General features: G+C 38.6%; 1 pseudogene; it reads left to right on the forward strand.

Annotated features, from left to right (window-relative positions):
- The first annotated feature begins 22,984 nt into the window (after window positions 1-22,984).
- On the forward strand, window positions 22,985-26,454 carry LOC122896617 (annotated as a pseudogene).
- The last annotated feature ends 1,257 nt before the right edge of the window (window positions 26,455-27,711 follow it).

Below are 27,711 nucleotides of genomic sequence, written 5' to 3' on the forward strand. Positions count from 1 at the left end.
ATAACCACCCTTGGAATTTTGAGCGAGTAGAGCCTAAGACCAGGAGAATTGATTAAAACTAGGCAGGGCCCAAGCCCTCCCAATAAACACAGTGAGACAACTTTGTAACAATATAAACATTAGAGTCTGGAACAAAGGAGAGGACAAAAAGTGAGCCAATTTAGCTAAGGGGGCAACCATTGCTCCAGGAGGGGTATAATGATCACCCTGAGAAAATAGGAAAAAAAAAACATGTACCCAATCTTAGAATTATTTATTTTGTGAAATGTGTTTGGGCCATAACAAAAAATGGTGGTCTATCCCTAAGGAGTTTCTTCTAACAAGTTTCTGAAAAAAATCTGATGCCTTTTGGAGACCTCCAAATAACCGGTCTTAAAAAGAGAGACTTTCCAAAAGCTAGTGTTGAGGATTGAAGTCCCTTCAAGAAGGGTTGAACAGTTGAGGAGCAAATGAACAGATTCTGTTTTCCAGAGTCAGCCTCAGAGGTTGAAAACTATTAGAAACCAACATCAATAGACCTCAAAGAAGTTGAAGGAACCAAACATATAAAACAGCCTTTTAGCAAGGGCCAAATAGTGCAGCACCCAATTTAGGGATGTTGAGGAAAATTTTAAGATAGTTAAGTCACAGGTCATAGTCCAGTGAAGGAAGGCTAAGAGGTAGGGATGGATTGTTTAAACTCCTAGACACTAGGACTAGACTAAATATATACTAGAAACCTGTAGTCTTCTCTTGCTTTCCTCTCTGTAACCTCTCTGATTTGACTTTCACCTCTGCCTGCATTCCCCAGAGGTCTGTGTCCACAAGATTCCTATGAAACAGCACTGTTGATGTGCTCTTTTGTAGGCTGAGCAGGCAATCCTAACAATTTTGTCCTTGACTCCATCCCAGCCTTGGTTATCCTCCACAAAGCTTCTGTATCCACCCTCTCTGTATCAGCTGATTTCTGAAAGCCACAATTCTGCACTCCATTTTTAATTTTTTTGCTGTTGTCTTGATCCTCATTTACCACATCACTGCCTTTCTTTAAAAATTTTAAAAATGTTATTGTGTTATGTTAGTCACCATAAAATACATCATTAATTTTTGATTCAGTGTTCCAAGATTCATTGTTTATGTACAACACCCAGTGCTCCGTGCCTTCCTTAATACCCACCACAAGGATCACCCCACCGTCTACCCCCGGCAAAACCCTCAGTTTGTCTCTCAGAGTCCACAGTCTCTCATGATTCATGTCCCCTCTCCCCCTCCAATTTCCCCTCCTTCACTTTTCCTTTCCTTATCCTAATGTCCTCCGTGTTATTTGTTATGCTCCACAAGTAAATGAAACCATATAATAATTGACTTTCTCTGCTTAACTTATTTCACTCAGCATAATCTCCTCCAGTCCCATCCATGTTGATGCAAAAGTTGGGTATTCATCCTGCTTTTATACCCACATTCTCCCTTTCTCCCTAGTCCTAGAATGAAACATGAATAACATTGCAAGTACTAACTAACTAATTGTGACTGTGTTGTATACTGTTTTGGAAAGGATTGTGTGGCTCTGTCTGCGCCATGAGAGTACCATGAGTGTATACCATTAGAGTGTAGGTTAATGAGGGATTGTGAGTGGCAGTATGCAGTCTGTATATTTGTTGACAGAGATGAGCCCCTTTGGACAAATGGTTTCAAAGTGTACTCGGTTTTAATTTTGGTTTATTTAAAATACTGACTTTTGGATCAAGCCCAGTCATCACCATCACTCTTACTTGTCCCACTCACGGGACAGCCTGTATTCTTGAGTACTGAATAATTTCTGAGGACTTCATGATACAGTCAGTACTAGGACTTCGGGCTTCTGACTAGGAGGCATATGTTGGGGGAACAGAGAGTAAGGGCAGAGTGCAGAGGGTAGGAAAGCTACAACTATTATGCATTTAATGGTGTGTGCGTGTGTGTGTGTGTGTGTGTGTGTGTGTGTGTGTCTAGTCCAGTGCCAGATAGGTTAGAGGGATAAAGGGTACACAAACTCACTGCTTTATGCAAATTCACCTTACATGCCCAGACTCAAATACTCTTGGACCATGATCAGAACTCCTAATTCCACAGTACTCTTTTCCTTGCTAGGCATTTTAGAGGAAAGTAAACTCCTAGGAAATAAATTATTTTAGTTTTTTTCACAACTAGGCCTGGTAACTCCTTCCTCTAATTTTTAAATAGGGATTTCACATTCTTCAGGAAAATCTATTTTTACCAAATGCCCAAAAAAAGAAATGAATTCCTTGCCCTGGCTATGATGGTCCTTCACCCCCAAAAGGCCTGCCCATAGTTTCATAAATTAAGCATTGTCTTCACCTGTGAATAACAGAAAACTCCACAGAGTTGTTTTTATTAGGGATTTTACTTTTCTCACATGAGAATTCCAGAGGTAGGTGGCTTTATGATGCCCTGAGATATCTAAGACTTTTCTGGTCTTCTGATTAGTCTGGACTGCAACATATGGTTCTAACAATTTTCACTGTCCAGTGGTGCTCAATAAGAGGGTAAGAGAAAGATAAAATTGGCCCTGTGTTTAGAGGTAACACATTTTCTTTCTCATGACAAAATTATATGGTTTGGCTATGGTTAACCATGTCTTCTTAAGACAAAAAGATAGCTACTTTATATCCTATATCACATACATGTACTAGATAAGAAGAAAGGAAAGGGCAGAGAATAAAAGAAATACACAAGATGAGTCATCCTGACCTTAAGAGCTTTTCTAGAAGTTCAACCTGGAGATTTCTATTACATTTCAATGACTGAACTCTGTCACATGCTCACTTCTAATTACATAGAAGACTGGGAAATGTATATCTTCTTTAAAGTTGAGAAAATTGTTGCACACAGAAAATCATAATTCTCTTACTATGAAAGAAAAATAGACTAATACATAGATGGAATACATTTTCCCAACAATTGTAAGATTCAGTCATTCAAAAATATTTTGGGGGAACTACTACATGACAGGTACTTTTCTAGACAATGGGGACACAACAGTGAATAGGATAGACATGTTCTTTACATTAGGGCATCTCACCTAAACTCTATGGACCTATTTTTTTCAAACCTAACAGGGTTGATAATGCCTGCTTTGCATGATTGTTGTAAAATATATATAGGTTTTGCAAAAACCTATATATATATATACATACATACACACACAAATACATATATATAAATAGTGATAATACAAATATAAATAATGATAAATTGTATTTGTACAATTTGTAAGTAACCTATACTTTTCCTATTGATTTGAAAAGCTGCCTTAATTCTATACTGAATTATAAATATCCTGTTTTCTTTTTTCCAGTTTTATTAAAATATAATTGACCTATAGCATCATAGAAGTTTAAGGAATACACCACAGTAATTTAATATATGAATATATTGCAAAATGATTATCGTGATAACTTTGGTTAATAATCTATCACCTCACATAGTTACATTTTTTTTCTCTAGTGATAAGAACTTTTAGGACTACTCTCTTAGAAACTTTCAAATATACAATACTGTATTGCTGGCTATAGTCATCATGTTGTACAATACACCCTGGTAACTTCTTACAACTGGATATTCATACATTTTCACCATCTCCACCCATGTCTCTCACCCCATCCATCCATGCTGGCGACTACCAATCTGTTCTCTGTTTCTCTAAGTTCGGTATTTCTGGTTCTGCTTATAAATGAGATCATGCAGAATTTGTCTTTCTCTGACATTTCGCTTAGCATCACATCCTCAATATTCATTCCTGTCATCATAAATAGCAGGTTCTTCTCTTCTGGCTGAATAATATTCCATATCTATCTATCTATCTATCTATCATCTATCTATTTATCTAGCATCTATCATTTATCATCATCTATCTATCATCTATCTATCTCCTACATTATCCAAACATCTGCTGATGAACACTTAGGTTTTCATGACTGGGCTATTGTAAATAATGCTGCTGTGAGAATAGGGATGCAGAGATCACTTTGAGATATTGGTTTAATTTCCTTTGTATATACACCCAGAAGTAGAATGGCTGGATCATATGATAAGTTGATTTTTGATTTTTCAAAGCCCTCTATACTGTTTTCATGGTGCCTACACAAATTTACATGCCTAGTATGAGTGTACAAGTGTACCCTCTTCCTCATTTCCTTGCCAGTATTATCTTTTGTCTTTTTCATAAGCTATTCTAGTAAGTGTGAAGTGATATCTCATTATGTTTTTCATTTTCATTTCCCTCATGATTAGTGATAGCGTTTTTTCATGTCTGATGGCCATTTAAATACTTTATTTGGAAAAATGACTACTTAGGACCTACGTCTATTTCTAAATCAGTTAATCTCAGATTTTGTTTATTATTTGTTTTTCCTGTTTAATTGCATAATATTTTATGTATTGTGGAAATAACCCCTTATCAGATATGTGGTTTGTAAATATTTTCTCCCATTTCATAGGTTCCCTTTTTAATTCCACTGATTTTTTTTCCTCTTTTTTCTTTTTCTTTTCTTTTTTTTTTTTTTTTTTTGGTCACCTTTTTATCTTTATCTTTAAAAACTTTTTTTTTTTAAATTCAATTTAGTTAAATATAGTGTATTATTAGTTTTAGGGGTAGAATTTAATGATACATCATTTTACCAGTGCCCATTACATCAAGTGCCCTCCTTAATGCCCATCACCCAATTACCCAATTCCCCCAACCTACTTCCCCTCCAGCCACCTTCAGTTTCTGTCCTATAGTTAAGAGTCCCATGGTTTGGGACGCCTGGGTGGCGCAGTTGGTTAAATGACTGCCTCCGGCTCAGGGCGTGATCCTGGAGTCCCGGGATCGAGTCCCACATCAGGCTCCCAGCTCCATGGGGAGTCTGCTTCTCCCTCTGACCTTCTCCTCGCTCATGCTCTCTCTCACTGTCTCTCTCTCTCAAATAAATAAAATAAAATCTTAAAAAAAAATTAAAAAAAAAAGAGTCCCATGGTTTGCTTTCTTCTCTATTTTTACCTTATTTTATTTTTCCATCCTTTCCCTTATGTTCATCTGTTTTGTTTCTTTTTTTAAAGATTTTATTTATTTGACAGAGAGAGAGAGATCACAAGTAGGCAGAGAGGCAGGCAGAGGGGGAGGGGAAGCAGGATCCCCACAGAGCAGAAAGCCCAATTTGGGGCTCGATCCTAGGACCCTGAGATCATGACTTGAGCTGAAGGCAGAGGCTTTAACCCACTGAGACACCCAGGCACCCTTGTTTCTTCTTCTTCTTTTTTAAAAAAATATTTATTTATTTAACAGAAAGAGGGAGAAAGGGAGAGAGTATGAACACTGGGAGCAGCAGGCAAAGGGAGAGGGAAAAACAGACTCCCCACTGAACAGGGAGCCTGATGTGGGACTTAATCCCAGAACCCTGGGATCATGACCTGAGCTGAAGGTAACCACTTAACTAAGCATCCCAGGTACCTTATCTATTTTATTTCTTAGATTCCACATATGAGTGAAGTCATATGATATTTGTCTTTCTCTGATTGACTTATTTTACTTAGCATAATATTCTATAGTTCCAACCACATCATTGCATTGCATTGCAAATAGCAAGATTTCACTCTTTTTTATGGTTGAATATTATCCATTCATCTATCAATGGACACCTGGGCTCTTTCCATAGTTTGACTATTGTGGACTTTGGTCTTATAAGCATTGGGAAGCATGTGCTCCTCTGAATCACTATTTTTTTATCCTTTGGATAAATATGCAGCAATGCAATTACTGGGTCATAAGGTAGCTCAATTTTTAACTTTTTGAGGAACTTCCATACTGTTTTCCAGAGTGCCTGCACCAATTTCCTTTTCCAGCAACAGTGTAAGAGGGTTCCCCTTTCTCTGCATCTTTGCCAACATCTGTGTTTCCTGAGTTATTAGTTTTAGTCATTCTGACTGATATGAGGTGGTATACCATTGTAGTTTTGATTTGTATTTCCCTGATGCCAAGTGATGTTGAGCATTTTTTCATGTGTCTTTAGGCCATTTGTATGTCTTTTTTGGAGAAATATCTGTTCATGGCTTCTGCCCATTTCTTGGCTGGATTTTTTGGGGGAAGGAGTTGAGTTTGATAAGTTCTTTATAGATTTTGGATGCTAGTCTTTTATCTGATAAAACATTTGCAAATATCTTCTCCCATTCCATAGATTGCCTTTTAGTTTTGTTGAGTGTTTCCTTTGTTGTGCAGAAGCTTTTGTTTAGATGAAGTCCCAATAGTTCATTTTTGCCTTTAGAGACATGTCTAGCAAGAAGTTGTTGCTGCCAAGGTCAAGGAGGTTACTGCCTGTTTTCTCCTCTAGGATTTTGATGGATTCCTGTCTCACATTGAGGTCTTTTATCTGTTTTGAATTTATTTTTGTGTATGGTGTAATAAAATGATCCAGTTTCATTCTTCTGCATATTGTTGTTTACCTTTCCCAACACCAATTTTTGAAGAGACTGCCTTTTTCACATTGGATATTCTTTCCTGCTTTGTTTAATATTAACTGGCCATATGATTCTGTGTTCATTTCTTGGTTTTCTGTTCTATTCTATCAATCTATGTGTCTATTTTTGTGCCAGTACCACACTGTTCTGATCGCTATAGCTTTGTCAAATAACTTGAAGTCAGGAATTGTGATGCCTTCTTCTGCTTTTCTTTTTTAAGTAAGGTTGTTTTGGTTATTTGGGGACTTTTGGCGTTTCATACAAATTTCATTATTTTTCTAGGTCTGTGAAAAATGCTGTTAGTATTTTGATAGGGATTGCATAAAATATGTAAATTGCTTTGGGTAGAATAGACATTTTAAAAATAGTTGTCTTTGTAATCCATGAGCATTGAAAGTTTCCACTTCTTTGTGTCCTCTTCAATTTCTCTCATCAGTCTTCTAAAGCTTTCAGAATACAGGTCTTTTACCTCTTTGGTAAGGTTTATTCCTAGCTATGATACTTTTTTTAGTGCAATTGTAAATGGGATTGATTCCTTAATTTCTCTTTCCATTGCTTCACTACCAGTATACAGAAATGCAACAGATTTCTGTGTGCTAATTTTCTTTTCTTCAAATTTACTGAATCACTGCATTAGTTCTAGCAATTTTTTTGTGGAGTCTTTTGGGTTTTCTATATAGAATATCATGTCAAGGACGCCTGGGTGGCTCAGTGGTTTAGGCCTCTGCCTTCAGCTCAGGTGGTGGTCTCAGGGCCCTGGTATTGAGTCCCACATTGGGCTCTCTGCTTGGCAGGAAGCCTGCTTCCTCCTCTCTCTCTGCCTGCCTCTCTGCCTACTTGTGATCTCTCTCTGTCAAATAAATAAATAAAATCTTTAAAAAAAATCATGTCAAAGTATTACTTCTTCTTTGCTGATTTGGGTATCTTCTATTTCTTTTTGTTATCTATTTGCTAAGTCTAGGACTTCCAGTACTGTTAAATAACTGTGGTGAGAGTGACATGCCTGTCTTGTTCACGACTAAAGAAGATATGCTCTTAGTTTTTCCCCATTTAGGATGACATTAGCTGTGAGTTTTTCATATATGGCCTTTATTACGTTGAAGTACATTCCTTGTAAACCTACTTTGTTGAGGGTTTTTATTATGAATTGTTGCACTTCGTCAAATACTTTTCCTGTATCTACTGAAACATCATATGGTTCTTATCCTTAATTGTATTAATCTGGTGTATCATGTTGATTGATTTGCAAATATTGAACCAAACTTACAACCCAGGAATAAATTCCACTTTGTTGTGGTGAATGATTTTTTAAAAATATATTTTGGATTCTGTTTGCAAGTATTTACTGAGAAAGTTTGCATCCATACTCATCAGGGATATTGGCCTACAGTTCTCTGTTTTAGAGGAGTCTTTATATGGTTTTGATATCAGGGTAATGCTGGCCTCATGGAATGAGTTTGGAAGCTTTCCTTCCTTTTCTGTTTTTGGAACAGTTTGAGAAAAATCAGTATTATCTTTTCTTTAAATATTTGTTAAAATTCATGTGTGAAGCATTCTGGCCCTGGACTTTTGTTTTTTGAAAGTTTTTTGATTAACGGTTCAATTTCTTTGTTGGTTTTCAGTCTGTTTAAGTTTTCTATTTCTTTATGTTTCAGTTTTCCTAGTTTACATGTTTCTAGGAATTTATCCAATTTCTAGGAATATATCCGTTTTTTGCAGGTTTTCCTATTCATTGGCATACAGTTTTTCATAATATTGTTTAATCATTCTTTTTCTTTCTGTGGCTTTGCTTGTTATTTTTCCTCTCTCATTTGTGATTTTATTTATTTGGGTCCTTTCTCTTGTCTTTTGAATGAGCCTGGCAAAAGGTTTATCTATTTTCTTAAAAGTTTCAAAGAACCAGCTCCTGGTTTCATTGATCATTTCTATTGGTTTTTTGTTTGTTTGTTTGTTTTTGTTTTTGTTTTTATTTTAGTTTCCTTTTTTTAAGGTTTAGTTATTGAGAAGGAGAGTGTGTGCTCACATGCTGGAGGAGGGCAGAGGGAAAGGGAGAGAGATAATCCTAAAACAGACTCCCCACTGATGGCTGATTTCCCTTGTGGAGCTCAATACCAGGACCCTGAGATCATGACTTGAGTTGAAATCAAGAGTCAGACTCTTAAACAACTGAGCCATCCATGTTCCTCTATTTTTTTTTTCTTATAGAACTAAAAATCATTTATTTCTGCTCTAATCTTTATTTTTACTTCTTTTCTGTTTTGGCTTCAGGCTTCATTTATTTTTCTTTTTCTAGCTCCTTTAGGTATAAGGTTAGGTTTTTCATTTGAGATTTTTCTTGCATCTTGATGCAGGCCGTTATTGCTCTGTCCTTCCCTCCTAGGATGGCTTTTGTTGAATTCCAAAAGTTTTGGACAATTTTGGTTTTATTTTCATTTTTTCCAAGTATTTCTTATTACTTATTTGATTTCCTGGGGTTAACCCATTCAGTGTTTATTAGCATTTTGTTTAACCTCCATGTACTTGTGGTCTTTCCAGATTTTTTCTAATGGTTGATTTTAAGTTTCATAGCATTATTGTCAGAAAAGACGCATAGTGTGATTTCAATCTTTTTGTATTTGTTGAGGCCCGATTTGCAACCTAGTATGTCATCTAGTCCGGAGAAGGTTCCTTGTGCACTTGAAAAGTATATGTATTCTGCTGCTTTAGGATGGAATGTTTTGAATATATGTATTAAGTCCTTCTGGTCCAGGTTGTCATTTAAAGCCATTGTTTCCTTGTTGATTTTCTCCTTAGATAATCTGTCCATTGAAGTGAGTGGGGTGTTCAAGTCCCCTACTATTATTGTATTATTATCAATGAGTTCCTTTTTTATTTGTTATTAATTGTTTTATATATTTGGGTGCTCCCATGTTGGGGGTATAAATATTTACATTTATTAGATATTCTTGTTGCATTGTCTCCTTTATTCTGATAAAGTGTCCTGCTTTGTCTCTTGTTACGATGTTTGTTTTAAAGTCCAGTTTGTCTGAGATAAGTATCGTTGCTCTGGCTTTCTTTTGATATCCTTTTGCATGATAAATATTTCTCCATCATCTCACTTTCAATCTGCCATGTCTTTAGGTCTAAAGTGACTCTCTTGTAGGCATCATATAGATGAGTTTTGTTTTTTGTTGTTGTTGTTTTGTTTTGTTTTAATCCATTCAGACAACCTATGTCTTTTGATTTGAGCATTTCATCCATTTGTATTCAGAATAATGATTGACAGATAAGCATTTAGTGCCATTTTATTACTTGTTTTGTTGTTGGTTCTGGAGATTTTCTTTGATCTTTTCTTGTCTTTATCACTTTTGGTCTTCCTTTCCCCTCAGAGTTCCCTTTAATATTTCTTGCAGAGATGATTTAGTGCTCAACAACACTTTTAGTTTTTATTTGTTTGGGAGACTCTTTATCTCTCCTTCTATTCTGAATGGTAGCCTTGCCAGATAGAGCATTATAGGCTGTAGATGTTTTCTATTCAGCACTCTCTTCTGGCTTGCAAATTTTCTATTGTGAAATCTGCAGCTAGCCTTATGGGTCTTCCTTGTAAGTGAGTGAGTTTGTCTTGCTGCTTTTAAGATTTTTTCTTTATCACTATATTTTGTAAATTTAATTATAATATGTCTCATTTTTGGCCTGCTTTTGTTGATTTTGATGCAATTTCTCTGTGTTTCTTGGATCTGGATGTCTGTTTCCTGCCTCAGATTAGGGAACATTTCAGTTATCATTTCCTCAAATAAATTTTCTGCACCATTTTCTCTCTTTTCTTCTCCTGGGACTCCTATAATAATGATTGTTATTATGTTTGATGGAGTCACTGGGCTCCTTAAGTGTATTCTCGTATTCCATAATTCTTTCTCTCTTTTGTTCAGCTTCATTTTTTCCCCACTATTTTGTATTCTATATCACTAATTCATTCCTCTGCTTCTTCCAGCCTATTGGTCATTGCATCAAACTTGTTTGCAATCTCATTTGTTTTCTTCACTTCTGATTGATTTTTTAAACTTTTTAAAAATCTCTGTGGTAAGGGTCTTTCTGATATCTTCTATTCTCTTCTCAAGCCCAGTGAATATCCTTATGACTGTTCCTTTAAATTCTCCATCAGGTGTGTTACTTATATCTGTTTCACTTAGATCTCTGGCCATAGTCTTAACTTATTCTTTCATCTGGGATAAATTTCTTTTCTTGGCATTTCATCTAAGGCTCTGCCTTCTTCTACCATGTATTAGAAAAAACAGTTATGCTTTCTTCTTCTGAAGGGCAGAAAGAAGAGGCCATGTAGTATCCAGGACCTGGTGCTTCAAAGAGTCTCTGATGTGTGCTGCATGTGCTCTGCTGTTGTGTTTTGGCTGCTCTACCCTTCAGGCCACTCATTCACAGAGGCTCTCCTTGCCTGTTCAGGGCAGTGTTTGTTCCTTTGTCAGAATGTGATGAGTTTTTGTTTGTTTGTTTGTTTGTTTTTAACATATAATGTATTATTTATTTCAGGGGTACAAGTCTGTGACTCATTAGTCTTACACAATTCACAACGTTCAGCATAGCATATACCCTCCCCCAAGTTCATCACTGAGCCACCCCATCCCTCCCCTCCCCCCAGCTTTAACTAGCTGTACTCTGGTTTGCTTGTGAAATGAGACCTGATACTAGTTCCACTAGAACTGAGGCATTGCGGATCTGTTTGGGAGATGTGGTGTGGAATGGATTTTGTGCTAGTTATAGGGGAGGGGCCTGCCATGCTGGGACTGAAGCAAGCTTGACTGAGAAGGACAGCTCTTCCAGAGAGCAGGGTGTATGGCTTGGCGTAAGCAAGTTAAGCAGCCAGTGTGTGCTCTGTGCTGCTATCAGCAAGTGGCTCTGGGTGTATGCTGAGGAGTGGGGAGTGGGAGAGAATGGTACTGATGAGGGAGCAGGAGGCTGGCTGAAGACAGAGCAAGAGCTGGTGCCTTGCACCCCCTCTCCACCTGCTCCCCTCCATATGTGTAGCATTCCTCAGGCACCCCTGACCGCCATAAAACGATAAATAGTTAACTTGCAGGGATCACAGTCCTGCAGAACAGGAATCTCCCTTGCTCTACAGATGTCCTAGAGATCTAAACAGGGAGGTTACCTTATCAATAGCACAAATTTCCAGAGGCAAATAACTCTCAGTTCCTGAAGCCCTAATGTCTCCCTCCCCACCATAAACTGGAGGAGGCTGAGGTAGAAGGGAATGTAAATGATAGCAGGATCACAATACCTCACCAAGAATCTCCCAATTATCTTGATGTTAATGCCTGACCTAAAGATGACATTGATCAAGCCATAAGGGCAAGGCCTCCGCTCCACCACCCCCCACACATTGTAGGCCCTCCTTAACATGTGAAAACTCTGTTGAAACCTCCCATCCCTTCACCACCACCCCCAACCGCAAGGTATATAACATGCCTACCCTCACAACCCGGGGCAGCCGCATCTCCGCCTGCCCACGGGTCCTGTCCCCATGCTCTAATAAACCACCTTTTGCACCAGCGATGTCTTAAGAATTCTTTCTTTAGCCGTCGGCTCCGAACCTCACCCCACCGAACCTGACTTAGGTTCTGGGACTTCATCAGTACTGACCAGGTCCATTCTCCCGGGAGAGGCATGTCCTGGAATGCTGCCACTCAGGGAAGAACTCTCAGAAGAGTGAATAATACCCCTACCTCTAACCCGCATGAAATCCAGGCATTATTCAGATCGCTGTTGCCATGCTCTTTGTCTCTAGGCTTTTGCCTGCCTTCTTTCCAGGAGCAGTCCAGTGCTTTCCTGATTTTATTCCAGCCAATCCTGCTGACCTTGAAAACTCCAGGGTTTAGGGAAGTGGTTTGGGCAGGGGTCTGTGCAGGTTTTCTGGAGGAGGGGCCCACAGCACTGGAACTGACGTGAGCTTGAGAGAGGGCAGTCACACCAGAGCACATGTGTGTGGGACTTGATGTTACCAAGTTAGGCAGCCTGTGTCAGCCCTGATCTGCTTCCCACAGGTGGCTCTATGTTTATGCTGAGGGGTGGGGGAGGGAAATGGTGCCAGCCATCTCCTTTGTTCTTGGAGAGGAGTTTCCCTGAATGCTGCCTTTCAGAGAGGCACTTTGAGAAGAGTTGAATAATCTCCCACTGTGCCCCAGGCATTCTTCAGATCACTGTTTCCACTCTGTCCGCCCCCAGGTTGTTTGCCTGCCTTCTCTCCAGGAGCAGCACAGTGCCCTCCAGGCTAATACCAGCAAAGCCCATTCTCATTTAAAACTCTAGGCCTTAAGCCCTGCTGGTTGTAAGGACTCCGAGAATTCAGCTCCTTTCACTTTCCAAGCCAACTGCTTTGGGAGAAATGCTGTCCAGGTGCATTCGCCAGTATGCTCCTCTATCTCTTGCCCTTTTTCTCCCCAACTGCTTCCTCCCCTCTGCATCACCAGCAGTCCCTGTATGTCCTAACTTCTATGTGGCCTCTTCTCTCCCTTAGGTTGTGGAGTTTGTTCTGCCAGTGTTCAGACTGAATTTGGGGGGTATTCAGGATGTGTTTAGCGTTATTTAGTGGTGTTCATGGAAGAGATGGGCCTGTGGACCTCCTACTTCACTACCATCTTCTTGAATCTGATTATTTGCTTTCACTAAAAAACCTTCTCATTTAGACATAGTCCCACTTAATTATTTGTGCTTTTATTGCTTGTCCTTTAGGTGTCATATCCAAAAATAATTTCTAAGGCCTATGTCAAAGATGTGTTCTCTTATGGTTTTATCTTTGTTGTTGTTATTGTTGTTGTTGTTAGAAATTTTATGATCTCAGGTCATACCTATAGTCTTTAACATATTTCAAGTTAATTTTTGTGAGCATAAATAGCGGTCCAGTTTCATGCTTTTGCATGTAAGCATACAATTTCCCCCATACCATTTATAGAAGAAATGATCTCTGGAGTGCCTGGGTGGCTCAGTTGGTTAAAGCCTCTGCCTTCAGCTCAGATCATCATTGCAGGGTCCTGGGATCAAGTCCCACCCTGGGCTCTCTGTTCAGCAGGGACGCTGCTCCCCCTCCCCCACAACCTGTCTGCCTACTTGTGATCTCTCTCTGTCAAATAAATAAATAAAATCTTTTAAAAAAAGAAAAAATGTTGATCACCACTTCCTCATATCAGGGAGATCATATGATAGTTGTCTTTCTCCGTTTGACTTATTTCGCTAAGCATGATATGCTCTAGTTCCATCCATGTTGTCACAAATGGCAAAATCTCGTTTCTTTTGATGGCTGCATAGTATTCCATTGTGTATATATACCACTTCTTCTTTATCCATTCATCTGTTCATGGACATCTAGGTTCTTTCCATAGTTTGGCTATTGTGGACATTGCTGCTATAAACATTCGGGTGCACGTGCCCCTTTGGATCACTACGTTTGTATCTTTAGGGTAAATACCCAGTAGTGCAATTGCTGGGTCATAGGGCAGTTCTATTTTCAACATTTTGAGGAACCTCCATGCTGTTTTCCAGAGTGGCTGCACCAGCTTGCATTCCCACCAGCAGTGTAGGAGGGTTCCCATTTCTCCGCATCCTCGCCAGCATCTGTCATATCCTGACCTGTTGATTTTAGCCATTCTGACTGGTGTGAGGTGATATCTCATTGTGGTTTTGATTTGTATTTCCCTGATGCCGAGTGATATGGAGCACTTTTTCATGTGTCTGTTGGCCATCTGGATGTCTTCTTTGCAGAAATGTCTGTTCATGTCCTCTGCCCATTTCTTGATTGGATTATTTGTTCTTTGGGTGTTGAGTTTGTTAAGTTCTTTATAGATTTTGGACACTAGTCCTTTATCTGATATGTCGTTTGCAAATATCTTCTCCCATTCTGTCAGTTGTCTTTTGATTTTGTTAACTGTTTCCTTTGATGTGCAAAAGCTTTTGATCTTGATGAAATCCCAATAGTTCATTTTTGCCTTTGCTTCCCTTGCCTTTGGCGATGTTCCTAGGAAGATGTTGCTGCGGCTGAGGTCGAAGAGGTTGCTGCCTGTGTTCTCCTCAAGGATTTTGATGGATTCCTTTCTCACATAGAGGTCCTTAATCCATTTTGAGTCTATTTTGTGTGTGGTGTAAGGAAATGGTCCAATTTCATTTTTCTGCACGTGCCTGTCCAATTTTCCCAACACCATTTATTAAAGAGGCTGTCTTTTTTCCATTGGACATTCTTTCCTGCTTTGTCAAAGATTAGTTGACCATAGAGTTGAGGGTCTATTTCTGGGCTCTCTAGTCTGTTCCATTGATCTATGTGTCTGTTTTTGTGCCAGTACCATGCTGTCTTGATGATGACAGCTTTGTAATAGAGCTTGAAGTCCGGAATTGTGATGCCACCAACTTTGGCTTTGTTTTTCAATATCCCTTTGGCTATTCGAGGTCTTTTCTGGTTCCATATAAATTTTAAAATTATTTGTTCCATTTCATTGAAAAAGATGGATGGTACTTTGATAGGAATTGCATTAAATATGTAGATTGCTTTAGGTAGCATAGGCTTAAGTGTGTAGGAGAAGAAGCCATGAAACAAGATGGGATAGGGAGTGAGACAAACCATAAGTGACTCTTAATCTCACTAAATAAACTGTGGGTTGCTGGGGGGAGGGGGGTTGGGGAAGGGGGGTGGGGTTATGGACATTGGGGAGGGTATGCGCTTTTGGGTGAATTGGAGGGGGAGGTGAACCATGAGAGACTGTGGACTCTGAAAAACAATCTGAGGGGTTTGAAGTGGGGGGGGTGGGAGGTTGGGGTACCAGGTGGTGGGTATTGTAGAGGGTGCGGCTTGCATGGAGCACTGGGTGTGGTGAAAAAATAGTGAATACTGGTTTTCTGAAAATAAATAAATTGGGATAAAAAAACAAAAAAAAGAAAAAAAAAAGAAAAAATGATCTTTCCACCATTAAATGTTCTTGAACCCTTTGTCAAAAATTAGTTAAACAGATGTGCATGAGTTTATTTGTGGACTCTTGATTCTCTTCCATGTATCTATTTTATGCAAATAGTATACTGTTTTGATTACTATAGATTTATAGTATAGTTTAAAATCAGGAAGCATAATGCCTCCTGCTTTGTTCTTCTTTCTCAATATTCTGTTCACCATCTTCTGTGGTTTCATATAAATTTTAGGATTGTTTGCTATTTTTATAAAAAATTACTTGAATCTTACAAGGTTGGCATTCAATGTGCAGAAAACTGGGTAGTAGGGATATTTTAACAATATTAATTCTATAAGCTATGAGCATGATATATCCTTTATTTATGTCTTATTCAAATTCTTTCACCAATGTCAGTTTTCAGTGCAGAGATCTTTCACTCCTTGGGTTGAATTTATTCCTAAAGAATTTTCTTTTGGAAGCTATTATAAATGGGATTGTTCTCTTTATTTCTTTTTAAGATAATTTGTTGTTAGTATATGGAAACATTATTGATTTTTTAAATGTTGATTTTATATCCCGCAACTTTATGGCATTTATTGATAAGATCTAAAAATTTTGGTGGAATGTTTAGGATTTTCAATATATAAATCATGTCATCTGTAAACAAAGTTAATTTTACTTCTTCCTTTGTGATTTAGATTCTTTTTGTTTCTTGTTTTTATCTTATTGCTCTGGCTAGGACATCCAGTACTATTATAATTTAGAGTGGTGTGAGTGGCCACTCATATCTTGTTCTTGATCTCTTAAGTGGAAAATTTTTCGACTTTTCACCATGAAGTATTATATTAGCTGTGGGTTTGTCATATTTAGCCTTCATTGCGTTAAGGTACATTCCTTCTGTACTTAATTTATTGAGAGTTTTATTAGGAATGCATGTGGAATTTTGTCAAATGCTCTTTCTTCCTCTGTATAGGTGGTAATTTGATTTTTTTTTTAACCCTGACCTGAAGGTCTTTTTAAGATTGAGGTATAATTGAAATATAACATTATATTAGTTTCAGGTACACAACATAATGGTTCAATATCTGCCTACACTGCTAAATAATCACAACAATAAGCCTAGTAATCATTTTTCACCGTAAAAAGTTTTAATTTTTTTGTGATGAGAAATTTTAGGATTTACTCTCTTGGCAGCTTTCAAATATGCACTACAATGTTATTGACTACAGTTACTGTGTTGTACATTACATCTCCATAACATGTATTTTATATTGGAAAGATTTTACTTCTTGACCCTCTTTACCCATTTCACCCAACCCAAAGCCCTCTCCACTCTAACACCCACAGTTCTGTCTTATCCGTGAATTTTGTTTTGGTTTTAGATTTCTCATATAAGTGAAATATGGTGTTTGTTTTTTCTCTCTCTGACTTATTTCACTTACCATAATTCCCTCAAGGTCCATCAGTGTTGTCACAAATGTCAATATTTCATTTTTTTAATGGCTGAATACTATTACATTGCATTTATATACCACATCTTTGTTATCCTTTCATCCATTGATAGACACTTAGGTTATTTCCAAATCTTGGATATAGTAAATAATACTACAATGAACATAAGGGTGTATATATCTTTCAGAAGTAGTGTTTTCATTTTTTTTTTCCAGATAAATGCTTAGTAGTAGAATTGTTGGGTAAGATGATAGTTCCATTTTTACTTTTGTGGAGAAACTCCGTATTGTTTTAAATAGTGGTTGCACCAATTTAAATTCCCACCAACAATGCATGAGAGTCCCTTTTTCTCCACATTTCAGCCAACACTCATTATTTCTGGTCTTTTTGATACTAGCCATTCTAACAGATGTGAGGTGGTTTCTTGTGAGTTTGATTTTCATTTCCCTGATAATTAGTGATGTGGAGCATTTTTTTCATAGGCCTGTTGGTCATCTAGATGTCTTATTTGCAAAAAAGAAATCTACTCAGGTCCTCTGACAATTTTTCAATCAGTTTTTTTTTTTTTTTTGCTATTGAACTCTCTGAGTTCTTTATATATTATCTTCATTAATCCTTTACCAGATATGACTTGCAAATATTTTCTTTCATTCAGTAGGTTTCTTTTTTTTTTTCTTTAAAGATTTTTAATTTGACAGAATAGAGCAAGAAAGCACAAGCAGGGGAAGTAGCAGAGGGAAAAGGAGAATCAGGATTCTTGCTGAGCAGGGAGCCCCATGTGGGGCTTTATGCAGGGCTTGATGTGGGCTCAATCCCAGGATCCTGGGATCATAACCTGAGCAGAGGCAGATGTTTAACTCACTAAGTCACCCTGGTAGCCCATCATTCAGTAGATTTCTTTATCATTTTACTTGATGCTTTCCTTTGCTGAACAGAAGCTTTTCAGTTTGATATAATCCCTTTTGTTTATTTGTGCACGTTTGTGGGTTTTGTTTTGTTTTGTTTTTTTTTGCCTTTCTTTTAGGTCAGGTACAAGTTGCCAGAACCAATGTCAAGGAGCTTATTTTGGGGGGGACAAGATGGCGGGGTACTAGGAAGAGGCGTCTTTTCAGCTGGTACCCCAAAGTGAGCTGATTACCTACCAAAGAACTCTGATCACCCATGAAATCAGCCTGAGATCAGAATTATACACGTCTGGATCTCTACAGGGGCAGAAGACGCCAGTGAGCAGGTAAAGCGGAATGGGAACAGCGGACTGATATCGGAAGATAAACAAAAGGGGGAGGGAGCCACCAGATGCGACCGGTGCGAAAGTAATACCCCGATACGAGCGAGAGTGCCCTGCGTCTGGGGACCAGCATTAACTCGGAGACTGGTTGAAAGCACTCCAAAAGAGCAAAGGATCGCGGGGGCAAACTGTGGGAATCGGGGCGGCTAGGGACAGGGGCTTGAGTCCCCGGTCCCAGACGGCCTCCCCGGCGCAGAGGCAGAGAGAGTGCGGCGGGGAAACCGGCTCCTGGTCCCTAAGCCGCCAGCGCGCCCCAGAGCGCGGGGTTCCGGCTCCTGTGAGGGGATGGGAGCTGCGCCAGTCTGCAGAACGCGCGCTAGCCCTACCACAAAGCTTGAGATGCGCGTGCACGTCGCTCCAGCTCTCCTGGGTTTCTAAGGCCCTGGGGCGCTTCTTGACCCGGGCCATTGTTTCAAAGTCTAAGCCTCCCGCCCGCGAAACTCTTCCCCGGACAGAGGCGCGCAAAAGCCCAGCCTGCGGCTTACGGACCAGCGCCCCGTTCTCAGTGCCCCAGACGCGCGCCCGACCCACAGCCGCCTCTGAAAAGAGGTGCGCGCAAGCCGGGCACTCCCAGCCCGGGCCGGCGGCAAAATCTCAGTGTGCGATCGCTGCTTGGAACCTCTCTGGCGGTCGGGAGCTCCCAGACAGCCGCCACTGCCTTGGCTTTGGGGACGAGCAAAAGATCCTGCGCCCTCAGGGTCTTTAACTTGGAACCTGCACTGCCAGCATCCAAGGGGGAATTTATTCAGCTTCTGCACCCAGACTGAGGCTTCTGAGACGGAGATCAGGAAGTGTTCCAGGGTGCACCTTGACTGCACCAGAGTTGATACATCCAGCTACATCTGTTCAGTCTTCTCCCACCAAAATGACTAGGAGGAGGAATGCCCAACAGAAGAAAAATACAGAGGATGGACCTTCCGCAACAGAGCTAACGGCTATCAACATAGACAATATGTCGGAAAGAGAATTCAGGCTAACAATTATCCAGGCAATAGCTAGGTTGGAGAAAGCCATGGATGACCAAACAGAATTGATTAGAGCCGAACTGAAAGCGACCAGACAGGATGTTCACAATGTTAGGGCGGAGCTTAAAGCTACCAGGGAGGAGGTCCACAATGCTCTCAATGAGTTCCAATCCAATCTAAACTCTCTCAAAGCTAGGGTAACTGAGACAGAAGATAGAATTAGTGATCTGGAAGACAAACAGATAGAGAGAAAGGATCAGGAGGAAGCCTGGAACAAACAGCTTAGATCCCACGAAAGCAGAATTAGGGAAATAAGTGATGCCATGAAGCGTTCCAACGTCAGAATTATTGGAATTCCTGAAGGGGAGGAGAAAGAAAGAAGTCTAGAAGATGTCGTGGAACAAGTCCTTCATGAAAACTTTCCGAATCTCGCGAATGAAACCAGTGTTCATGTACTAGAGGCTGAACGGTCTCCACCCAAGATTATACACTCCAAAAAAACATCACGACACCTGATAGTCAAATTGAGAAATTATAATTGTAGGTATAATCTCTTGAAAGCTGCCAGGGCAAAGAGGCTCCTTACTTACAGAGGGAAGCCCATCAGAATAACGTCAGACCTGTCCACAGAGACCTGGCAAGCCAGAAGAGGCTGGCAAGATATATTCAGGGCACTAAATGAGAAGAACATGCAGCCAAGAATACTTTATCCAGCAAGACTGACATTCAAAATGGATGGAGAGATAAAGAGTTTCCAAGACCGGCAAGACTTAAAAGACTATGCAACCACCAAGCCGATACTGCAGGAAATATTAAGGGGGGTTCTATAAAAGAGGAAAAATCCCAAGAATAGCATTGAACAGAAATATAGAGACAGTTTACAGAAAGAAAGACTTCAAAGGTAACTCGATGTCAATAAAAACGTATCTATCAATAATCACTCTCAATGTGAATGGCCTCAATGCACCCATAAAACGGCACAGGGTTGCAGATTGGATAAAACGACAGGACCCATCCATATGCTGTCTACAAGAGACCCATTTTGAACCTAAAGATACACGCAGACTGAAAGTGAAGGGGTGGAGAAGCATCTTTCATGCCAATGGGACTCAAAAGAAGGCTGGGGTAGCGATTCTCATATCAGATAAATTAGACTTCAAACTAAAGACTGTAGTCAGAGATACAGAAGGACACTACATAATCCTTAAAGGGACTATCCACCAAGATGATCTAACAATTGTAAATATCTATGCTCCCAATATGGGAGCAGCCAATTACTTAAGAAAACTGTTAATCAAGATAAAGAGTCATATTGATATGAATACACTAATCGTAGGTGATCTTAACACGCCTCTTTCAGAATTAGACAGATCATCGAAGCAGAAAATCAATAAAGAAACAAGAGCATTGAACGACACATTGGACCAGATGGACCTCATAGATATATACAGAACATTCCACCCTAAAACAGCAGAATACTCATTCTTCTCAAGTGCACACGGAACCTTCTCCAGAATAGACCACATACTGGGTCACAAATCAGGACTCAGCCGATACCAAAAGACTGAGATTATTCCCTGCATATTCTCAGATCACAATGCTTTGAAACTGGAGCTCAATCACAAGGAAAAGTTCCGAAGGAACTCAAACACCTGGAAGCTAAAGACCACCTTGCTTAAGAATGCTTGGATCAACCAGGAGATCAAAGAAGAACTGAAACAATTCATGGAAACCAATGAGAATGAAGACACTTCGGTCCAAAACCTATGGGATACAGCAAAGGCGGTCCTAAGGGGAAAATATATAGCCATTCAAGCCTTGCTCAAAAAAATTGAAAAATCCAGAACACACCAGCTGTCTCTACACCTTAAAGAACTGGAGGATCAACAACAAATCAAACCAACTCCACACATAAGAAGGGAAATCATCAAGATTAGAGCTGAGATCAATGAGGGAGAAACCAGAGATACAGTAGAACATATCAATGAAACTAGAAGCTGGTTTTTTGAAAGAATCAATAAGATCGATAAGCCACTGGCTACACTAATCCAAAAGAAAAGAGAGAAATCCCAAATTCATAAAATTATGAATGAAAGGGGAGAGATCACAACTAACACCAAGGAAGTAGAAACAATCATCAGAAGTTACTACGAACAGTTATATGCCAATAAGCTTAGCAACCTTGATGAAATGGATGCATTCCTGGAAAAATATAAACTACCAAAATTGAACCAGGAAGAAATCGACAACCTGAATAGACCGATATCTAATAACGAGATTGAAGCAGTGATCAAAAATCTCCCAAAAAACAAGAGCCCAGGACCTGACGGATTCCCTGGGGAATTCTACCAAACCTTCCAAGAAGAAATAACACCTATTCTCCTGAAGCTGTTTCAAAAAATTGAAGCAGAAGGAAAACTTCCAGACTCTTTCTATGAAGCCAGCATTACCCTGATCCCCAAACCAGGCAAGGACCATACCAAAAAGGAGAATTTCAGACCAATATCACTGATGAATATGGATGCTAAGATTCTCAACAAGATCCTAGCCAACAGGATCCAACAACACATTAAAAAGATTATCCACCATGATCAGGTGGGATTCATCCCTGGGCTACAAGGATGGTTCAACATTCGTAAATCAATCAATGTGATACAACAAATTAATAGGAGAAGAGAGAAGAACCACATGGTCCTCTCAATTGATGCAGAAAAAGCATTTGACAAAATCCAACATCCGTTCCTGATTAAAACGCTTCAAAGTATAGGGATAGAGGGAACATTCCTGAACCTCATCAAATCTATCTATGAAAGACCCACAGCAAATATCATCCTCAATGGGAAAAAGCTTGCAGCCTTCCCGTTGAGATCAGGAACAAGACAAGGATGCCCACTTTCACCACTCTTGTTCAACATAGTATTAGAAGTCCTAGCAACAGCAATCAGACAACAGAGAGAAATAAAAGGTATCCAAATTGGTAATGAAGAAGTCAAACTCTCTCTCTTCGCAGATGACATGATTCTTTATATGGAAAACCCAAAAGACTCCACCCCCAAACTACTAGAACTCATACAGCAATTCAGCAGCGTGGCAGGATACAAAGTCAATGTGCAGAAATCAGTGGCTTTCTTATACACTAACAATGAAAATACAGAAAGGGAAATTAGAGAATCGATTCCATTTACTATAGCACCAAGAACCATAAGATACCTGGGAATAAACCTAACTAAAGAGGTAAAGGATCTATACTTGAGGAACTATAGAACACTCATGAAAGAAATTGAAGAAGACACAAAAAGATGGAAGACCATTCCATGCTCTTGGATCGGAAGAATAAACATCGTTAAAATGTCTATACTGCCTAGAGCAATCTATACTTTTAATGCCATTCCGATCAAAATTCCACCGGCATTCTTCAAAGAGCTGGAGCAAATAATCCTAAAATTTGTATGGAATCAGAAGAGACCCCGAATCGCTAAGGAAACGTTGAAAAACAAAAATAAAGCTGGCGGCATCACCTTACCTGATTTCAAGCTTTATTACAAAGCTGTGATCACCAAGACAGCATGGTACTGGCATAAAAACAGACACATAGACCAGTGGAACAGAGTAGAGAGCCCTGATATGGACCCTCAACTCTATGGTCAATTAATCTTCGACAAAACAGGAAAAAATATACAGTGGAAAAAAGACAGTCTCTTCAATAAATGGTGCTGGGAAAACTGGACAGCTATATGTAGAAGAATGAAACTCGACCATTCTCTTACACCGTACACAAAGATCAACTCAAAATGGATAAAAGACCTCAACGTGAGACAGGAATCTATCAGAATCTTAGAGGAGAACATAGGCAGTAATCTCTTCGATATCAGCCACAGCAACTTCTTTCAAGATACGTCTCCAAAGGCAAAGGAAACAAAAGCGAAAATAGACTTCTGGGACTTCATCAAAATCAAAAGCTTCTGCACAGCAAAGGAAACAGTCAAAAAAACAAAGAGGCAACCCACGGAATGGGAGAAGATATTTGCAAATGACAGTACAGACAAAAGGTTGATATCCAGGATCTATAATGAACTCCTCAAACTCAACCCACACGAAACAGACAAACACATCAAAAAATGGGCAGAAGATATGAACAGACACTTCTCCAATCAAGAAATACAAATGGCTATCAGACACATGAAAAAATGCTCATCATCATTAGCCCTCAGGGAGATTCAAATTAAAACCACATTGAGATATCACCTTACACCACTTCGAATGGCCAAAATTAACAAAACAGGAAACAACATGTGTTGGAGAGGATGTGGAGAAAGGGGAACCCTCTTCCACTGTTGGTGGGAATGCAAGTTGGTGCAGCCACTTTGGAGAACAGTGTGGAGATTCCTCAAGAAATTAAAAATAGAGCTTCCCTACGACCCTGCAATTGCACTCCTGGGTATTTACACCAAAGATACAGATGTCGTGAAAAGAAGGGCCATCTGTACCCCAATGTTTATAGCAGCAATGGCCACAGTCGCCAAACTATGGAAAGAACCAAGATGCCCTTCAACGGATGAATGGATAAGGAAGATGTGGTCCATATACACTATGGAGTATTATGCCTCCATCAGAAAGGACGAATATCCAACTTTTGTAGCAACATGGATGGGACTGGAAGAGATTATGCTGAGTGAAATCAGTCAAGCAGAGAGAGTCAATTATCATATGGTTTCACTCATTTGTGGAGCATAACCAATAGCATGGAGGACAAGGGGCGTTAGAGAGTAGTAGGGAATTTGGGTAAATTGGAAGGGGAGGTGAACCATGAGAGACTATGGACTCTGAAAAACAGTCTGAGGGGTTTGAAGTGGCGGGGGGGTGGGAGGTTGGGGTACCAGGTGGTGGGTATTATAGAGGGCACAGCTTGCATGGAGCACTGGGTGTGGTGAAAAAATAATGAATACTGTTTTTCTGAAAATAAATAAATTGGGAAAAAAAAAATAAAGGGAAACTCCTTAAGGCGGAAAAAAAAAAAAAAAAAGGAGCTTATTTTGTGTATTTTATTCTAGGAGTTTTAGGTTTTTAGGTCTTCCTTTTAAGTCTAAAACATTTGAGTTCATTGTGTATGATGTAAGATAATAGTCTAGTTTCATTCTTTTGCATGAGGCTGTCTAGTTTCTCCAACACCATTTACTGAAGAGATTATACTTTCCCCATTGTATATACATAGATTTTTTTGTCATGAAATTCAAGTGAGTTTATTTCTGAACTTTCTATTTCCTCCATTGATTTTTGTGTCTGTTTCTTGACAATACAGACATAAACAGACAATGTCTGTTTTAGTTACTATACCCGTAATACAGTTTTAAATAAAGAATGTGATGCCTCCAGTTTTGTTCTTCTTTCTCAACATTGTTTTGGGTATTCATGATGTTTATCAGATACACGCAAATTTTAAGATTGTATGCTATTTCTGTGGAAAAATGTCATTGAAATTTTGATAAGGGACAGTAGATGGAACCTAGACTCAAATGGTCCAAAACACGGGATACAACAGCTGGACAGCCTCACAGAACCTTGGAATGTAAGGAGGAGGGCAATAGCTGTGGCAGAAGTACTGGGTAGGCAGAAGATGGCCAAGGAAAGGTCCCTTAAAAAGTCCTTTCAAGACAGTCTTGAAGACATAAAGAAATGGATGAAAGAGAATAGGAATAAAAATTTGCCAGAGATGGCAAACGTAAGTCTTTTGTAACTGCACCATGCCAAATAGTCTCTAAAACTTCTAGACTTCAAAAACAAAACAAAACAAAACAAACTACCAAGACAACAACAGAATGTTAGTTTTAACTTTGGAAAATGAAAAATCCAAAGTGAGAGTAGCCCAAGATATCATCCTCCAACTGAGGAAAGAATGTTACTACCTCACGTGTCAGCTACATGCATTGAAAGAAAAACTTCACACCAAACAGAAGAAACTGTTCAAAACTAGGAAATATGTCTCTCTGGAATGGACTCCAATAGTGACAACAGCTCGGGGCATTTATTTGTAAGGATATACCACAAGTTCCTCTTTAGGAAGCTCAATTTCCAGGACAAAGAGAATCATTCCAAATAGAAGAGCAAATACCTATTTTTCAAGATAGACTGGGATTTGATTTAGATTCAGATGAAGATAAATCTGCTGATAATGTCTTACCTAGAACTATATCTGTTTATCAAAGTTTAAAGAAACATTTTAACATCTATGTCAGTTCAATACCTTGGATGATTTTAAAATCTGTCATTTCTTTTTTTTTAATTTTTTTCACTTGTTTATTTGACAGAGATCCCAAGTAGGCAGAGAGGCAGGCAGAGAGAGAGGAAGGGAAGCAGGCTCCTTATCAAGTAGAGAGCCCAAGGCGGGGCTCGATCTCAGAACCCTGGGATCATGACCCGAGCTGAAAGCAGAGGCTTTAACTCACTGAGCCACCCAGGTGCCCCTAAAATTAGTCATTTCTCAGTGCAGCCTTTTGAATCTGAAATAATTAGATGTATAGACCCACTAGTAAACATGAACATACCTGAAAACATAGAACAAAGTGTTTGTCAATGAAGTAAGGATCAAATTAACTTATCACCAATGTTGACTGACTCAGGAAGACCTATTAAAACAAAAGAAAACATTTTAGAATATAAGTTTGAACAGACTAAAAGTAAGCATAGAGGTGCAGAGGAAGAAAAGGAGACTGGCAAAGCTAATAGAGAAAATAAAAATCTGTATCAAAGTATAGTGGAGCAAATGTAAAAATTAAAAATTAAAAACTGTTTCAAAAAAAAGCTGGATGAATCTGTCACTTCCAGTGATGCTTACAATTTTAATTTGAAAGATGGTATTCATCTCACTCCTTTCTGACAAAAAAAATGAGCAATGATTCTAACAGAGAAGAAAACAACAATGAATTTGAAGTGAGTCAGGAGATTATTCCGATGACCTCTATTTGCCCAGTTGCAAGTTCAGTCTTGAATCAGATAGGAGTACAGTTGCCACATCTCAACCTAAAAATGCACTAAAATATAGGGATGAAAAAGAGATGGAAGATTCTAAGCCTACAATAAACTCCTATCCGTGCACTACCTAAAACTCACAGCTCACCTCATTTTAGCCTGAAGGATATCACCAATGTCTCCTGGCATCTTATAGTGAAAATCAGAAAATTTCTCTTTCTCCAAAAAAGAAATCAGCAGTGTCTCTGTCTAAGTGCAGGTGGGCAGTCAGTATGAATTATAAGGAACCCACACTCACTCAAAACTTACAGATTTGTGTTTCTTGAATTCTCTGATTTTCAAACAGAAAACGGATTCCAGATGCTGTTCTAAAAATAAAAATATATGAAGCAAATACAGTGAAGTGTTTGTTGGATGCTGTTTAAATTCATCCTACTATAGCTCCTTTCTCTCAAGAGAGAATCTCTAGGATAGTACACAATAGGGTTGGACTGTAGTCATGGAATATTCTTTGAACTGTAGATCATAAAAATTTCTTCAAAACTAAACTTCAAATGTGATACTTTTTTTTCATACCATTAATAAATTTCATTTATTTTTTTCCTTTAAATATAAATAACAGGACCTAAACCCTATTTCTTAAACTGCCCCAAAACTCTTAATTTTACTCAGAACGTATCTTCTGCAAAAAATTTTTAGAAATGAATAATCAAATTAAGATGTTTTAATTACAAGCTTTTGGTGTCTTTATTTCTTCCATAAGTAGAAAAATGCTAGAATGAATGATTTTTGGATACAGGCCAAGGATCTTTTGAAACTCTTTTTATAATATTAGAATAAATAAATCCTTGACATGTACAGTAGGGTATACCTTAAGTTGTTTGTGAATCCCTTATACCACTGTTCTATTTAAAATTTCAAATAAAATGTGAGACCATTATTAAATAATTAATGGTTTCTTAGGATCAGGGAATAGGTAAGTGAATACCAAACTCTATGTGTACATTGTTTCGTGATACTTCAGCAAAATCACAAATTGTTACACCTTGGACTTTCAGGATAGTTCCCTAATTAGTGGTTACCATGCTGGGGTCAATGCAGATATAGAACATTTCCCTCACCACAGAAATCTCTCTATTGGGTGATTACAAATTAGGCGTCTTTGTACTTTTAATATTTCTGTATTCTTGCTGCAGCATTTATCCATAGACTGTTAAGAATTGTTTTATATTTTAACAATTTACATGAATATTATATTGTAATTTTTTCTTGCAACAGACTTTTAATTAACCATTGTTTTTAGATTTATCCATGTTGGCAGATGTAGATTATTTTCATCATTGTACAGTATTTTATTATATAAATAACTTGGACTTATTCTTTTGAGAGATAAATAAAAGAAATTTTGTTAGGGATTACACTGAATGTGTTAATTACTTTTGGTGGTATGGAAATTTTAACAATATTAATTTTTCCAATCCGCAAACATGGAATAGCTTCCTCTTCATTTGTGTCTTTTATTTCTTTCATTAATGTCTTGTTTTCAATATGCAGGTCTTTTACCACCTTCATTGAATTTATTTTTAGGTTCATTCTTGTTTATGCAATTATAAATGAGATTGTTTTATCAATTTCTCTTTTGGTA

Source organism: Neovison vison, chromosome X (assembly GCF_020171115.1).
Source record: "Neovison vison isolate M4711 chromosome X, ASM_NN_V1, whole genome shotgun sequence".
Lineage (NCBI taxonomy): Eukaryota > Metazoa > Chordata > Mammalia > Carnivora > Mustelidae > Neogale > Neogale vison.